Here is a 19,176-nt window from a genome sequence, read left to right on the forward strand (position 1 = left end):
GATGCTTTGGGAATTTTTAATAAAAAAAGGCAGTTCGTATTATTGTAATAGGTACGTAAAATCACAAAAGTGGTCTTGTAACTCTTGTAGCCTTATATGGCAGAAATCCGATATTTACAAAATATGTCAATAAATACTAAGATACATATAAATAACGCAAAGTAAAGAAAGAGAATCTGATAACAAATAAAATATTCACTCATCTCATCTTTAAAATTTTTGAAAACTGTGTACCTACTGTCTAATACTTACGGCCTGATTCTAATTTTAATAAACGTCAAAAATGAAACAAAAACGTCACTTTGACACTTCCGATCCATATCGTACCGAAATCTAATTATTGATGTTTATTAAAATTAGAATCAGGCCGTTCTACATTATTATCCGGAAGAACAAACCTTTTTATGTTAAATGTATATTACTATACCTACTAGAAACGGAATAGAATTCGTACAACTAAAAATGATACCTAAACTTTATAAATAACATAAAAGAAATGCATTGGTATTTGGCTTTATCATAGAACATGTGTAGTATAATGCACTACAACTCTAAGTATAGAATACGACCGTAGACAAGTAATACAAGTCGTTTGTAATGTACCTACTTGTATACTATAAATATAACATTTTCTTGGGTATATTTGAAAGACGTTGGTAAAACATAACATAGGTACCTACTTAATGCTACTACTTTTTTCTTTGTTCTTCGGTACCTACCTTCTTTAAATAATAAATGTTTAGGTAAACTAAAAAAAAACAATAGTCAAGAAGATTATGGTGTCGATGAGCATGGCGTGGTACTACGCTCGGTCTGTCAGCACGACATCAGGCCCCATAGGCAACATGTCAATCGCTAACGCTCCGTAGCGCACGAAACGCAACTGTCACTGTTACACTAATATGGAAGAGTGATAGAGAGACACAAAGCGATTCAATGGTGAAGCGCAAGCGATTGTGACCTTGGCTAGGCCGCATGGCTCTTTAAAGCCAATAGTCCTGTCCGTGATGATAGATCAGTCCCAGTAGAGCGTGCCAATAGGCAAGTGGCATAGGTGTATAGGGTCTTGCAGTACTGCACAATACGAATGAGATCAAACTGCATCGTTATCAAGATGTATCTACCGGCGAGGCGAGGATATACCTAATCCGAATGACGACTTTACCGTCCTTCATCACTACACATTTAATTGTCATGATAAGTTTAAATTTATAGCTTATATTGCTTTTTATTATCGACTTTATTGGATGGCTCAACATTTAAGTCACTGGTCTGAAACACTTAAACAATACAAAGGTACGTATGCTCCTAGGCGACCTAGAATCGTGTACGGCTAACACAACGTATTTTATCTCTGTTCCTATATGACCATCCTATGTGATATCTGTGACCTATATTATGTATTTTTTTTCTTAAATATATGTTAAATTGTGTATTTAGAGCGTCTTTCAAGTATAACGAAGCAAATGATAGTAGAATATTGCTGTTCAGTCTAAGTAGACAAAGTTAAGTGTTCAGGTCATATCTTGAGCCCGCGGGGTCACTCCTAGCGTAAATTAGAGACAATTAATGTTTTGATATATGAACGAAAATATAAACACATTTCTACTGTATTAAAATTTAATCTAAGTCTTACATTTTGTTCAAGAGATGCTTGTTTAAATTATAAAAGTTTTGTTTTAGAAGGTAATGTGGAAATTTTGTAAAATATTTTAACCGGTACAGTCAAATTAAGCATAGACACATAAAATAAATATAGTAGGTAGGTATGTAGTAACTGTTCATTATACGGCACACGAAGTATTAACATAGGTACATTAATTTGAATGTCTATAATGTTTTGTACGTGTCATATTGAGTCCAGAACCTACTACATTCTTATCTTACAATTAGCAAGGCGACTACAGCTGGGCTACCGCGACCTTCCTAATTCCTAAAGATCGTCTAATTGCATCACAATCCCTGGAATGTTGCAGGATCGATCGTTAGAGATCATGTCTCTGTAGATCATTCGATGTTTGCTGTAGCCGTCCTGTGGCGGATAAAAAGTTAAAAGCTTATAAAGTGTACATGTTTTTAGAAAAATCATATTCAATCAGTCTAACATAAAGGTTGTGTTATACATGTTAGCTGTGTATGTTAATCTGTGTTAGTACTGGCCCATATTGAATGTTGGACGTTGTAGAAACATATTACATACCTACTACCTAGAGAATAATTATCATACTTATATACTTATCATTTTAGGCCTAAACTTCAACGATTTTATTAAATTTGTAGCATCAAATGTCCTAGACGATTAAAGCTCAATGAAAACTTGACAATAATTTATGAAGTTTTAAAGGAACTTTATTCTGAAGTTACATTCATAATTCATATTAATTATATTGACATTGACAATACCATGTTGTTACACGTTTTACATGTTATACACTAAGTAGATATTATAATTTATGAGAAATATTTTCAAATTGAAACATTATGCCTCACTCTTCATAATTTAAATTAATGGAAATAATGCCAAATAATAAACTTGCGCGACAATAAATAATTACAAGTTTTCCAAATAAAAAAAATTTGTAGCCCCTTTTGTATGTAAATCTATATTTTCCAAAGAGTTTAATAATACCTAGTCCTACTTATTTATATGTTAGAACATTCGCTAAAGCTCGGATCGATTTGTATATGGTACAAATAACTACCTTGTTTTACTAATTTGTCCTCATTTATCCCAATATTATCTTGGTGGTTATCACAGAATCAAATATCTCGCTGTTACTCTTTTATAATTGAGTCGAGACTATCAAACAAATGAGATATTGCCAAACTTCGTCCTTGCAAATTAATGCCATGCAGAGTTAGCTTGGTCCCACTCTATTTTGATAACAGAATTGGATGGTTCTGAACATTTGACGACCTAGAGTATTCTAGACGCCAACCCATGAAAACGTGGTGTTTACCAAGTGTCTCTGAAAGTCTCGACTCCACATCGAATTCCTGAGATTTAGAAGACAGAAAATATCGTATTATTTGGATATGTCGCATTCTTATTGTTTACCGGACACTGAAGCGGTATTCGAACTTTATCTCATTTTGATAATATGTTTTAGTACACCTCACTTCTGCTTATATTATTATTGGTTAGAGCGAAATACCAACTCTTCGAGTGGTGTCAAAATTGTAAAGTTCGCAAACCAGTTACCACGCTTTATCTCTGTGCTCCCTAATCAATCAGTGTATGGACGAGCAAATAACATATTTTTTGGCGATATTGTTAATGCATGGAGAGGTAGTAACGTAACAACTAGGGTTGCCCGAAAATCACCTGTTTTCTTTAGAATATGTTATCTACTTATGAATACAGTTGTATTTAGTGTAAGGATTGTAGACACGTAATAGATACGCACAAGGAATTATGTACTGTGGAGCCACTAAAATAGATTTCCGTTATATATTACCGATTATAATAGCTATCGAGGTATATATTTTATTTATTATATTGATGTTGTACCTATGTCGTAGACGCAAAGTGTTGCTTTCAGAGCCTATTTATACTTCGCGATTTTATATGAAATTTACAGAAAACGTAAAAAAAAGATATGAAAGTGATCTTTATCCGTTTTATATGTTTTGAATGTGACAGTTCTCGCCAATAAGACAATAACTTCGAAGGACGTATTTTTAGCAAACTCAATTACCTACATATCGGATCATGCATTTCATGTGGCGGACTTCATAGCTTATTTAAGATTAGAATCGATTGTCCAGAGATATTTTTCTAAAAAGGCTTTGTATTTTGCTTATTATATAGGAATCCGAGTCAATAAATATTTTTAAAATAGTAAAACCTAATTAAGCCGGTATACAGATGATTTTGTTATGTCTGACCATACTCTCAGGGGTGAATATGTGGGTCGTACTTAACAACTTTTGACCTACATATTCACCCCTCAGAGTATGGTCAGACATAACAAAATCATCCTGTATGTATTTAAACGGTTCTGAAGAACTCCGACTACTGTTACGGCAAGAGTTTGTCCTAGTTTTGGTTCTTCGTTCTTTTGGATTGCCTTTATCTGACACTGAATCTGTAAATACAGTGTTTACAGTCAGCAAAATAAGTTGTTGCGCAAACAAACGAACTCAAAACTTAATTTTTTAAAGTTAATAAAGTAAAAAAAAATCAAAATACCATATATACCCAGCGAAATTAAACAATTCGAGCATTCTCTCATACGACTCCATTTAGAGATAGATACAGTAAATACCTATCATTTTGAGCATTTGCACTTGCACTACATATGCTACCGGCTTAAGTGCGAACATAACACACTTAAGATAAAAACACAAATGCCAATGAAATTAACAAAATTACCGTTATATGCTACCGTACTTGTAAGAAGTTGCACGCGTTTTGGATGTCGTTGGTTTCCAGTCCATAGTTTGGTGCCTAACCGGTGTCGCTTGTCATAGGTTCTATTGTGTAGATTTACTTTGTTCCTCAAGCTTGGATTAAATATTACAGTAAAATTTGTCTTTTATTCGTGAGCCTTTGATCCTTGACTTAAACGTCAATGATCGTTTCGTCGTATTGCCGTGGTAGCTGTTCCATCCCTTCCATTCCGAAATTAATCCCTATTAAGGGCTCATTTAGACGATTCGAGTTATATTACATTGCGGTATATTTGATCGCTCGGCTGAATTGGATGTAACTTCAATAGCCCGTAATGTGAATAAATGGCATGCGAGTTCACGAACCGTCAAAATGAGCCCAAGTCATGATGGGTAGGTATAATCTTAGACATGGATGTAAGTTAAGGGAGGTGAATATGGCACCCGCTTAGAGCATTTATAACTGGAGCCGGTTTCAATAACTTACCCCTCTGCCAAAAAACTTGCACACTGTGCAAAAAGTCACGTAAATACAATGTCACAATCGATTATTGCTCATTTCCACAATCGCTTCGCAAGAGATCACTGGTAACTAAAAATGCCCGCATGTGCTGTGAGCACATGTAATAAACAATCAACCACTTCAAGCATAGAAAAAGATGGTATATCATTCCATTTGTAAGTAATTTTATTATTTTTATTGGTCTAATATTATTTTTATAAAAACAATGCACTCCTTTTTTGGGCAGTCGTGTAAAAATATTTTTCATCACACGTCAAATGAATCCATTTTTCAATCGATTTACAATTCGAGGTACCGTGATTGTCCTGCTATTTCTAACTGGAAACTTCTTAAAACTAATCTCACCCGTTTCTTCACAAAGTCTTATTATTCTATATATACTAATTTGTCTAGCTTTACTTCAAGAAAGTGTTTTTTGTGTGTGTTCTTTTTTAATATAAGACTCGTAAAATGAAGGCAATTGTGAAATTTGTGAATAATTCATTTTGAAAAACTAATATGCAATAATGAAATTCCCGCTTTAAATGACAGATAACGAAATCGTAGATGCAACGACACCAAAACTTTTCTTTCGTTTTATTAATACTCTCAGCCAGTAAGACTTTGAAAGTTGTCTCTTTACTTCTGGGACACCCTTAGTACATGTGTCTAAACGCGAAGGCCGAAGGCCCAGCTCCGCATAGCACCGAAGGCCCGAAGCGTCCAGGATGTTAGTGCTCTAACAAAGAACAATAGTACAAGTGTCTAAATGCGACCTCCAGATGAGAACATCCGGAAAACACTTTTACCCAACCTAAAAAGGAGACAATCGCCAATGATCAAAAATTTTCAGTTTTTTTTCTTTGTACACGCCTAATAGTCTACCTTCATGCCAAATATCAAGTTTCTGGGTCATCTAGAAGTGGGTTAGGTTTTTGGTCTGTAAGTATTTATCAATCTAATAAGTATTCATATATGTTTTTTTTATCGAATTATCAATAATATTCAGGTTTCAGATTTTATCCTGTATATTTATTTTATAGTCTACCTTGATGCCAAATATCAAGTTTCTATGTTATCTGGAAGTGGGTTAGGTTTTTGACCGATTAAGTCCTAAATTATCAATATATGCTTTTTCCATCGAATTACCGATCAATTTTTAGTTTTGAGATTTTCCCCTGTATACACATCTAATAGTCTACCTTGTTGCCAAATATCAAGTTTCTAGGTCATCTGGAACAATCGCCCCCCCTCCCTTTTTTCATTAGCCGGCGCCATTTTCAAAATTTATATAGCCCATATGAGATGTGGTTGAATTCGTCAGAATTGTGTTAGTGACATAGGCTATATATAGCCACAACCGAATACAGAACCTCCTCCTTCTATGAAATTGAAGTCGGTTAAAAATGGCGCCCGCTAATGAAAAAGGGAGGGGGGGTTGTTTTTTTTCTTACTATAGCAATATGGGTATCAAATGAAAGCTAGTAAAGAGACTATTTCAAAAATATATGCAAATAGTTTGGTTTTTAGTTTGTTTTAATAATAGTTGCAGTTTAATGTAACAGAAAATTATACTTTTTTCAACTTGATGTACTTTTCTTATTTTTGGTTATATCTGGTTAATTATTTTTCAACGTTATATAGAGGATATTCACAGTCACTTGTTATGTATTTTAGAATGATCCATTCAGTCATTTTTAATTTAGAGCAGTTCAAAGTCAACTGTGGATTGTGAAATTGTTAACGTTTTCTAATAATTTGTTAGACGAAGTAGTGAAAATGTTACAGTATGTTATATATTTGTGATCTACTCACAAAGCCCTTACATTTGATACCCCACATGGTATGATTAAAAAAAAATTAAAAAACTGTACTGCCGACTTTTTGACGTCACAGCAACTACCCCCACCACTTTCGCGCTTGTCATCTCATATATTTGTGTTCAGGACATCACACTGAATTCACTAATACTAAATATGTCCATATTTGCGACGACATGAGCAAAAAACGATTTCCGGAAGACTTCTAGACCAAAAACCACCGTACTAGAAGGCGAACTATTGCGATTCGATTCGATTTGCCTCGGCGAGTCTAGTGGACGCCAGCCTTAAGATAAGATAAGATAAGATAAGATAAGATAAGATATCTTTATTTCATTATAAAATACATTATAAATTTGCCTTCAATCAAACCTAAAACGCATAACTATAATGATCGTCAGAGATTATGTTCATAGGAATACAATTTTGTATTATTATTATTATAGTACAATTAGTACAATATATAGTATAGTATTATTAGTACAATATTACAATTTTTATTAAGATTATTTCTATACAGTGAAAAATTAAGTTTCGTCAAACACTACTAATATTATATATTGGTCAGCTCAACTACTGTGGTTACATAATATTTTATTGTTTAAAATAATATCAAATTCGGAATAATCATTGGTCATGTACTCTTTAACGCTGTACAATGTGCGAGACAACAGAAGTGTTTTCACTCGTAAACGGAATAAACTTTCGCTTTCTATATTTTTAATATTGTATGGTAACTTATTATAGAGTTCACATCCCATAGGGTCAGGTAAGCGCTTACTCATCTTTAACCTATATCTATAGGTAGTTGGTATAATATCCAGAGATCGTTTTGTTTGGCGCGGATTACACTGTGACTGTGTGTGATAAGTACGCCAATGTGTCAAAATTGTCACAATCATCTACAAATATTGGCTGCATTTTAGTTTTGTCAACTATGAACGTCACGCGTTTGTTATTAATAAAAGGTCATATCGTAATCGTAGGTAATATCGTAGAGGATATTTCGTCAAAAACAAAAGTAGTTAAGAAATGTTTATTTTCACTAATGGATACAATATAGTTACATGTCAACAATATGTATAAATAACTAGGTTACCACATCTAACATAGTGGTTCCCATGAACAGGTATACAACGCTTCGATTCCACCAACATACAGGGAGAATCTACTGAACATCTCAAGATTTACCAATCGGAAGTTGAACAAATATTTGAGACGCCCTGTATTAGATCTACACATTCCGTACACCTTATGAATTTGTAATTAAATTTGTCGTAACGTAAGATTTCTAGTTGAAATAAAATGAATGGTACATTGTTAGGGGAAAAACGTAACTATGATATATTTCATTTGACTGACTAAGTAGGTCAGGCAATAAATGCTTTAAAAAAAGTTATAGAGGGAAATGCTTTGAACACAATTTTTGAGTTCGTAACTTTGGACTAGTTAGGATGCATGTGAACATATCAAAAGTCCCCGGCCGTAGCCCTTTGAGCCGGGGGAGGGGGGGGGGGGGTTTGAAGATCCCATTTTAGCGACATGGCCAAGTGGCCATATAAGTATACATGCGTATTAAATTACCCCACTGCTTTGTACCAGATAAATACTGCACTATAAGTGTACCGTTCAAGAAATACATGGACAGGCCGTGCGTATTCGAGTATTTCGAGTTACTGAAGACCCAAGTTCCCAAAAGTTACGCTTTTAAAACATTGGGACGCTTGCTTTATAAGGAAGGTAGGTTATACGAGGGGTGCCTTTTGTTGTGTCGTTTGTAAAATCTAAAGACAATTCAAAGCTCAAGTACTATTTATTGTTTTTCTAGGAACTCGCCGTGATATTTAATACACTTTTTCAATCAGTCGATCCAGTTTTGAAAGTACTTTTACCACTCCGAAGTTGGGGCTCCAAATGGTCGTTTTATATACGTGTACCGCCTCTTCTTGGGTACGGTACCGTTAACCACGAAGACATTGCTCGATTTTAGGGAAAGCAAAGAAATCATTAGGGCTCAAGTCAGGGCTGTACGGCGGGTGGTCGAGAATTTCGACGTTTTGCTCTTGCAAAAACGCAATTGTTTGCCGCTGAGGTGTGAGCTTGCATTGTCATGGCGCAGTACCTTACGATGTTTTCGGTTGATTTTTCGGAATTCACTTATAGCTTCTAGTAAGCAAAGTGTGATATACTAGTCAGGGTTAATAAATCCAAGATTCATCACCACTGACAATGCCACAAACGAGTTTAGAATCTCCTCGAATCGAATTGTTGTAGAGTTTTGCGGCACCATCTAATGCAAGCCGTTTTTTGGTCGTCAATTAGCAAATGTGGTATCCGGCGAGATTTTTTTTTACACCTAACTCCTCATGTAAGATTTCTTAAATGGTTGTTCCTGAAATGCCTATAGAAGCTTCTATCTCACGGTATATCACATGGCGATATTCGACGATCACAGCTGCCGTACAGCCTCAATGTTTTCCTGGTTTTTCGCGGTTTTCGGACGAATTTCACCCAGTCTGTCACTGAGACTAAAGCAATCGCGTTAAAATTCCAAATACCAACGTTACAGAAGGCATGATATTCAATGAAAACAGTCAGCTCTTTAAAGCACTGAAGTCGCGTTACACATCTTTTGAAGTTATAGAAAATTATCACACGTAAATTTTCCTATTGAGTTTCCATTTTCACAACTGACTTGTCAACTTTGACTCGATGCTGTACTAAAACGGTTCGGTCCTTCGGTCAATCATAATTCGTTTATTTGTTTTTGGATTTTTAATTCAAATAGTTTGATACGATAGTTAAGTAGTTTTTTTAATAATTGTGAGAGATTTACAAATGACAAGACTTAAAAGGCGGCCCTCGTAATCACCTGTAGGTGACGAGGTTTAGAAACACACTTCATCGGAGGCGCATTTTCAATAGTCAACAAATCGTTACCGGGCTGGTAATGCCTCTATTCCGTGCTATCTTAAGGACACTCGGACATCCGGATGCCAACTGCGCCTGCATTACTATTACGAGATCACTGCTGCGGCATTGACGCGACGCGAGCGCTATCACTGTCAATTTTCTTGATAAAATGAGTGACGAATTGAACGTTCTAATTGCAGCAGTAATGCCACAACCGTCGAACGTCATCTTATTAATAATTATTTTCATTTTCAGTATTTTTGCAAGCGACTCGATGCTTTTGCCCCGTTGTGAAGAATCGGCGAAATAAAACTGCGAATGACAACATTCAGTTCAGTCTTGAATATACTCTCTAAATTGACTAATCGATTCCCGTAGGTATTTATAAAATTCAGCTGTTGCCCACGGAAACATTATTATACCTAATTAGGACGCCATTTAGGGAAAAGGATCCAATTGTCAATAGAATTTGAACTTTCTGTCAAAACTTAGTCATTGATTTAAATGGCAAATTTTAGAGGATGGATCCTTTTCCCTAAATGGCGTCCGTTAGTCTCTTTTATGTTATGAGATTTATGAGTTTGAACCCCGTTGCATAATAACATGACTACATCGTGTTTAGTACCATTAGTAGTAGGTAGAGTCCATTTCAGTTAACTGACTTTAAAGGGAAATAATCTTATAATAAAATGTTAATGGGACACAATAGCTTTTGACCTACTTCTTTTTTCAGACCAACGCTCGGACGCTGCACTGCAAAATGTTTGGACTTTGTATCATCATTAACCATTATTAAACTTGTAATATAAACTTTTATTATGCAACTAGGCCCGTTTGAAATACATATAAGCTCTTCATTATTTAACTCAAGTAACAAATGAATCGATATCTCGATTCTCTTGGGTAATATATTATATTTCCGTTTGAAAGAAAGAAAGAATGAAAATACATTTATTTGATGCCACAACATAGTGCATAAAAAAGAAAAGCATGCAGACAAAAAACATTTGGACGCCAAAAAGGATCCCCCACTCAGCATAGTGCCGCGGCAAACCTTGGCGCTGGTTTTCTGTGGGGACAGTCGTTTCGCGGACACATCAAGCTGTTTGGTTGACAATTGGACATTCGCACTTACGTAGTAAGGATTATGCTAGGTTACTGATCATTATTCGATAGTGAAAGAAAAGCTCGTACTAAGTTATATAAAATGTCTAGTTTATTGAATGGATGTTTAATTTTCTCGTAGTAAAAAGTAATAAAAACTACCACTCAGTCTAAGTATTTTATTTTGGAATATAGTCCTCCTCATCGGTTTCGATGACGGCGACCTCAGCAATTATGGATTACGCCTATTATGGGCTCGAATGTGGCTGGCCAGGCCGAACTTGGTCTTAAAGACTATTGCAGGTGCTACAATAGAGTTGGCCAGACGCGTTATACGTATACGCGTACGAGGGCTTCGGTCTTTCTTTACGTTGTTTGACATCTAAACGACTACGTTCAAAAAAATCGAGATATTCGGGTATAAAGTGGACGGGCCAACTGGTTAGTGGCGTTTACTATGCAGGTTTTAGATTGGTCAAATTACCGTATGCGCCCTGTCACGTATTAATTAAATAAGCGAATGTTTATGGGTTTATTTATTTGGACTCAAAATTTCATCAAACACATACATATCAAAATGAAATAGTTAAATGTCTTATATAGAGCAATTAAATTTGTTGTAAAGCGTTAGTATCCCTTATAATTTTGTCATTTTATTTTATATTATTAATTTTGGATTTCACGGGCCTATAAATACTGGTCTTTTGATAGGCTTGCGTGGGGATAGATCCAACACGTAGAGGCCCTTTGGAGAGCATAAAGCCTATTATTATACTTACGTAACAATAATTATGTTTATTTATTCTAATAAATCCAAAAACACCCCCTAAATTAGTTTACTTTTGGTGCAGGGCTGCTACATCGGTAAGTGTTACAAGATATTGTCCGTTACCCACAAATAATGAATATGGAATTTGTTTTTATCTTCTCTGTTATTTGTTTACTAATTATTATAAATATACCTATATATATATTTTTTTTTCAATATCATTAATCCTAATTTTAATATTGAAGTACCTATGTATTTTCAGATAATACGTGACAAGCAGCATGGTTTAGAATTTAACTTTACAGGTGGTAATTTCATACTATTTTCTAGAGTTATATTCGTTGTTGCTATATTATAACCTTTCCTCTTTATAACTTTTTCTCTCAGTAGCGAATCCGCAAATAGACACCCGAAGCTAATTATTATTTAGACAAGTCAATTTTGACACCAGTCACGCACTAGGCATACATTAGGCGGTGACGGGTGTCACACAACACGTAGTCTGTGCGGAAAGAGAGTCGTGGAATGTATTGGGCCCCATACATTCCCCGACTCTTCTCTTTCCGCACAGACTCTACACTGGATTGTTTCATTGACATCACAAGGTTGACAATCATTTTTTAATATATTTTTTTTAATATGTATCCCTAGTACTTTAATTTTTTTCTTTAATTTTTTTTTTATAAAAACAAATAATTAAAAAAAAACTGTTTGCTTAGCACAAGAGCGATGCGCAGCGACAGTATCTCGCGCGCGAGTTCCTTTAGTTGTCTGTATCTATCTGTATTGATTAGAGAGGGACGGGTAGTCTATCTCGCGGGCGAGATACTATTGTAGTCCGTTTTCTATTGAGACATTTTCTATTGGTATGACATTTTGGGGTACAGTACAGTTCATTCATTCATTCAAAACGCCCGGTAGCCAGTTTGAACTCCGCGTCAGGTTGGGGGTCAAAGTGCAGAGCTGCCGGCGCTCAGAAAAAAAATTGTGGATTAGTTTGGACCTTTGGGTCAAGTTTGGTGTCGTTATCAGGTAACTAGATGATGCCCAATTCATTCCCTATACCAGTTTTTTAGGGTTCCGTAGCAAAATATGCCGCAATACTTAAAATAATAAACTTTTAGTAGTAGCGAAACGCAAACAAACCCTCATATTTTCATATTTTTTGTATTAAACTTGGTTTATAAAAAATACTGTTCGAAAGCCCATTTAATGCAGATTCTAAAAACAATAACAATAAATATAAATTTAACCATTTTCAATGTAAAATAAAATATTGAAAGAACTGCGACGTTCTTCAGCGCAGCGTAGGGGACGACAAAAAAACCATAGCTTTCATAATATCTGTAAATTAAAGTGCCTACAATAATATCATAATTATTTTTTTATTTCTTTTTTATTTATTTATTTATTTTTTACTAGGTATTAGGTATCTTAAGTTAGGCATTTTATAATATGAATATAAAAGTAAAATATAAAAACACAAAACAATAAAAAATACATATAAACACATTACAAAAATTCTAACCTAGGGTGCCACGAGTAGCAGTGGGCAGGGCCCAAGCTGCCGGTGGTCAGGGCCGCAGAGTGAGGAACCGGCGTACTATACGCGCCGTGTCCAAAATTACCGCATTCTGCATCTGACCCTTGATCCAACCACCTAGCGAGTCTCTCAAGGTATTGGTCGAGACTTCGCTATGAGACCGTTCGCTGACACGACTATCGGAACAATGATCGTCGAGTCAACATCCCACATGGCGGTAATCTCGTGAGCCAAGTCTAGGCTTATATGCAACAATAGTCCTATCAGTGATGAAAGACCGATCCCAATAGAGAACTGGCGCAGGTGAGTACTTGTAGTACGGTACTTCGCAGTCCACAAGGCCGTATAGGAGAGCAAGCTGCTGGTGAATAAATCTGGCTACGAGATTATGTCTGTACCCGCCGTTAGCAAGATGAGAACAACCGGAGATAATATGCCTGAGTGACTCTCTGGGACGGCGGCATGCCCGACAAATGTCGACCGTAGCACAGGCAAACCCTCGGTTTCTCCGAAGAGGTCCCCGAATCGTAGCCAGTTTACCGACGCGGGCAGGTCTACATCGGGTTTCATGACGGTCTTGTAGAACCGCCCGTGTAGCTGCTTACTTATCCTTCCATACCGCGTTGCGGTCGTCGGTGCTTACTACTACCGGTTTGTGGCAGTCCCCGTTTGCCAAGAAGAGCGGCGTGAGGCCCCTGTCTGCTGCCACCACATCACGATGCATCACACACTTGTTGTTGAGGAAATAATTCCTGTGATTGTACACCTCACGGTTGTGGAGATTTTTGGCGTTTAGAAAGCCGCGACCTCCACATTTCCGTGGGATGTACAATCTCATAACAGACGAGCGTGGGTGTAGCATACGGTGTGTGGTGAGCAGCTGTCGGACCCTACGATCCAGGGCATCCAGCTCGGTCTGAGTCCACCTTAGTATGCCAAAGGAGTATGTGAGTAGGGGCATTACCCAGGCGTTGAAGGCGCGCACTTTGTTGCCTCCTGACAAAAGACTGTTAAGGACTTTTGTGAGCCGACTGAAAAAGCGCTCCTTCACCGACCGTCTAATACCCTCGTCCTCAATACCCAACGACTGTGACATAAATACCAAGGTATTTATAGGTTTCGGATTCAGAAATAGATCTGAAAGACATTGTAAATTTGTTGAAATTATAAATTCAACAAATTTACAACTCAGAAAGTTGTAAATTTGTTGAATTTATAACCTTTCCCCGCTGTACATGTATAACTGCACATTTATCGACATCAAACTCTTATGTTGATGGCACTACTGAAGACTTCCAACAAGTCTTGGCTATTTGGTGCAAATAATTTGAGGTCATCCATGTACTGAAATGAAATGACTTCACCCTCTCTCCGAAGCCGGCAACCTAGTCCCAAATTCTTCAGCAGGGTACTGAAGGGATTCAGAGCTAAGCACTCAAACTGTCGTCCTGAGATATTCCTAGCTCAATCCTTATAAAATCCTGCGGGTCAGGGCGGTCATCATTCATTTATTTATTATTAAGTAAAACAAAATGTATTTTCCCTCTTGACCTATAGACATATTTTTAATATTATACTAGCTGCGCCCCGCGGTGTTACCCGCGGTTAAGAAGTAGCCTATGTGTTAATCCAGGGTATCAGCTACCTCCATACCAAATTTTATCAAAATTGGTCCAGCCACTTGAGCGTAAAGAAGTAACAAACACACACACTCACAAACTTTCACCTTTATAATATTAGTGTTATTTTTAATCATCTTCATTCTTCAATTTATAAGAGAAGTCAGGTAACATTGTTAAAATAAGGACAAATAATAATGGAAGATAAGATAAGATTTATTGTATAACTGTGTACAATTCAAAGGTATTGACAATAAATAATACACACTGATTTAAACTTTCACGATTTTTACTCATTATTATTCCCAACAACGGGACTTAAACGCGTAAAATAATTTTACGCGATTAAGTCCCGTCGTTGTGAGTAATAATGAATAAATAATACGGTTAAGAACAGTTTATCCATCAAGGACGTACAGTCGCCATCAGATATATCTGAGCGGCCAAGGTGCTCACAAATATCTGAACACGCCTCTATTGTCAAGACGTGAGTGCGTGTTTAGATATTTTTGAGCACCTCGGCCGCTCCGATATATCTGATGGCGACTGTACACAATATACATTTGTGAATTACATAATTCAGTACATTTGAGCTGACGTTTGAAACAATTGCACCTGGAACTGCAAGATTTCACGCACCGACATCTAATTAATAGTTATTAGAATAATATAATTATTCTAGAGCCATAGGACTTTGGGTCCACAGTGGCACCCAAGCTTCTTGACGCCCGCGCGCCGCCCGCAAAAATCAAGTCGGTACGTGCAATTATTATTTTATTTTACATTGAAAATAGGCTTTCGGACAGTATTTTTTTAAACCAAGTTTAATACAAATTTACAACTATAATACACAAGTTTATTATTTTAAGGATTGCGTCATATTTTGCTACGGATCCCTAAAAAACTGGTATGGGGAAAGAATTGGGCATCATCTAGTTAGCTGATAACGACACCAAACTTGACCCAAAGGTCCAAACTAATCGGCCAGATTTTTTTTTCTGAGCGCCGGGAGCTGTGTACTTTAACCCCCCCTATCCCCTACCTGACGCGGAGTTCAAACTGGCTACCGGGCGTTTTGGGCTCTGGTGGACGTGTATAAAAATGGCATTGCTGTACCCATAATTGTTTACCTCTCCATACAAGCATTCCCAATAGACAACGGACTATTGTGGCGCTTCTGTGCCACCACTGACGCCTGTGATTTAAATACATTTGTTAACCTAAAAAAATTTAAGTTCAAACATGTATATACATATCTCCAGATATTTTTTTAATCGATATTAATTGCAGCTGTTGCTATAAATTGACAGATACTTATATGCTACTGGGTTATATAGCTGCTACAATCCAGTGTAATGTTCAAAGCCATACCTCCTATCACTTATAACTGATAGCCTCAAACGGCCAAAACCTACTAAGTCTACCCAGTCAAGTCGTAGAATACACTAACAAACTGTATATTTAAAAACAAACTTATCTTAGCTGACATCCGACATACATTTCCTACTCAGTGTTTGGTGCTGCTCCACACTTCTTGGCACCACATGTAATAATAATTGTACCCTTATCACGTAGCGTAATAACCAATCCAACTATAGTCCACAAACCCTCAACTATTTATTGTCTAAGATTAACCCGAATAACTTGAATACTTTGAATGGAATACTGGGAAAAAACTATATATGTATGTGTACTTAATTACAATTTAACTTGTAGACCGTAGTTGCCGTTATTGGTATAGTTAGGTGGTTGTACGGTATGAATTAGGATCATATCATCAGGTGACAACCAAAACTCACTAATTACCACAACGAGTTCATAGCCACAGTGAACCATATTAGTATCAAAATAAAGTTCATTTTTGTTTATAAATAAAATAAAATAAAATAAAAATTATTTAATTCAGACTTTCAAAAAATCCATATTTTGTTAGTGATACTTAAACTAGGGAACCTATAAACTAAGTGTTAGTCTATTTATAACATTTACAACATTTACATAATTAAGAGCTAGCCATAAAAACAAAAACAAATACAAACAAATACCTACTTACTTACTTACTTTATTAATTTGTACTGCCTATTACAATATTAGCCCAGTGCCTTAATATAGGGCAGTCGAGGCGTCCAGCTACCATCCTCAGGATGCTGTTACTGCTGCCTCTCACTCGTCTCAGCAAAGAGGCTACCCTCTTGCGTCTAATTATTATTGCGTTTAATTATTTTTTAGTCATTAGTGAGTTTTGGTTGTCACCTGACGATATGATGAATGTATTGTATTCTTTAGAAATGTACGCCTTCAGTAGGAATAATTTTCAGTAGGTTACGAATAATAGTTGTCAACTAAGATAAGTTAGTTATCCAGATCATATCCATTATTGTTGACAGCACAAAATAGGATTAATATCTACTGATAAAAAACATTACTTAAAATCGCGTACCTTGAGTATAACCAATACATGATACAAATTTTGCTAAAAACCCGTTTGTTCGATAATTTAAGGTAAATAATGTTTTTGCTACGAATTGACCTTACACAAGGCGAATACAATAATTGTATATACATGTATACAGTTTCGCACACAGGAAAATAAGTTAAATCTACTAGTTACATAAATATATCAGATCTATATAGAGTAATACACTTAAGCATGTAAATGCAAAAAATAAAACATTACCTAGCAAATTATGCCCATATATCTTAAAACATGATCACATAAACACTTTCATATAATAACTTTTTGTGATGATTTAATACTGTAATAAAAATTTAGAACTGCAATAATCTCGATAGTTAACAATTCAATTCATAAGAAGTCCTTAATAACTAAATATAGGTAGAGTACTAAGTACCTACTAGCCTCGGGTAAACTTTAATAGGCCAACCTGCAATAAACAATTTTACTTCATATAATAATATCACTCAGCTGCTTCGCGTTACTCTTTCGCAATATAAAATATTCTATGGTTTCACATAAGTACTATTTTTTATACATTTTGGTTGCAAATTACTGTGGCCTCGGAAATTTTACCCCTTTATAGACAAAATTATAACATAGACTATTTTAGTACAATAATATTGAAAATACTATATTTATCAAGCCATTTTCTATCCGGCCGATTGTTAATCTTGATAAAATATGAACGTTTAACACCCAAATAATTATATGAGATGAATTTATTTCCGATAAATTTTAAACATAGAATTGTTATAGCAATATTTAATTTCACTTAAATTTAATGATATGATGCAAGCGCAAAATTTTCTAATATATATAGTAGGCGTATTTCGATTAATAAGAAAACTTAGTTAAATCTAACACTTAAATATAATTCGTATTTCAGTCAAAACCATAGCCTCGCCACAAACGATAGCAAAAAAATATATTTTGAAACGTGTTATAAAGTATCTAAGTAAAATCGATATAACTACATTTTATAATTAAAAACTGGACAGCCATAAACATGTCAAAAATCCACACTAATTTATTGTATAATATCGTCATTACCTTGAGTCGTAATAGTTTTGGTTCAATCGAGTTTCCGTTAAAATCTTTGGTAAAATAATCGGTACCTACTTATTAATATCAGGTTAAAATTATGGAATCAAAAATCTAAAAAGTAACAGTACAGATAATATTAATTACTTAACTATACATACTAAACTCACATAAAACTTCTTCGTAAAATTGTAACAAATTCGATGATTCGTAATTTTCTCTAACAGAAGTACCGCTTTTGAAATGATCCGTTAGACTTTGTGATCACATATATTACGTTTCATTACATCACTAACCAATTAGAATAAGTAATCGGTCTAACGGATGTTATCGAGTCTTAGAATAAGCAAGCATTAGTAATACTGAATATAAATGACTGTTCCTTCTACAGTACTGCAATTAGTTATGCTTCGACAACTTTGTTTTGCAAACATTTAGGGTCGGTTGCACCAACTGTTTGTAATCGTTAAAGAGTTCGCTAAATTGTATTGTATGGAAAGTTTCATAGTAAACCGGCCCCCGGGTGACGCTGATCAGTCTGCCAAGTGCGGATGGTGCAACTGGCACTAATTGTGATCATTGCGTCACCATGAATAATTCCATTTCTAACCTTTAGTTGCAGTAATGTTTATCTCGTATTCGGACAATGCTACTCGTTCTTTAAAAATCTTAGATCTTGGGAGTAGGTAATGAAGAATCAAAGTGCTTATAAAATATATTTGAAGTACAAGTAGAGAAAATCGCAAGGAAGACGCGCGACATTGATGCCATAGATAGGATAATTGAACCTGAACCGGCGTGCAAGACTGTATAGTTTTTTGTAAAACCATGGATACGTTCTACGAGTACATGGATGCTTGACCAAAATTTCGAGTGATTTGACGTTCATTCTTCTCTAAAAGAACACTATAATATTTTTAAAAGTTTTATATTAATGAACTTTTGTCATTTTAACGCTATATGAAGGGCAGATGTATATTTTTCAAGCCAGAAAGTAGAATTAGTCCGTAATTCA

This window comes from Cydia strobilella, chromosome 3 (genome assembly GCF_947568885.1).
Source record: "Cydia strobilella chromosome 3, ilCydStro3.1, whole genome shotgun sequence".
Taxonomy (NCBI): domain Eukaryota; kingdom Metazoa; phylum Arthropoda; class Insecta; order Lepidoptera; family Tortricidae; genus Cydia; species Cydia strobilella.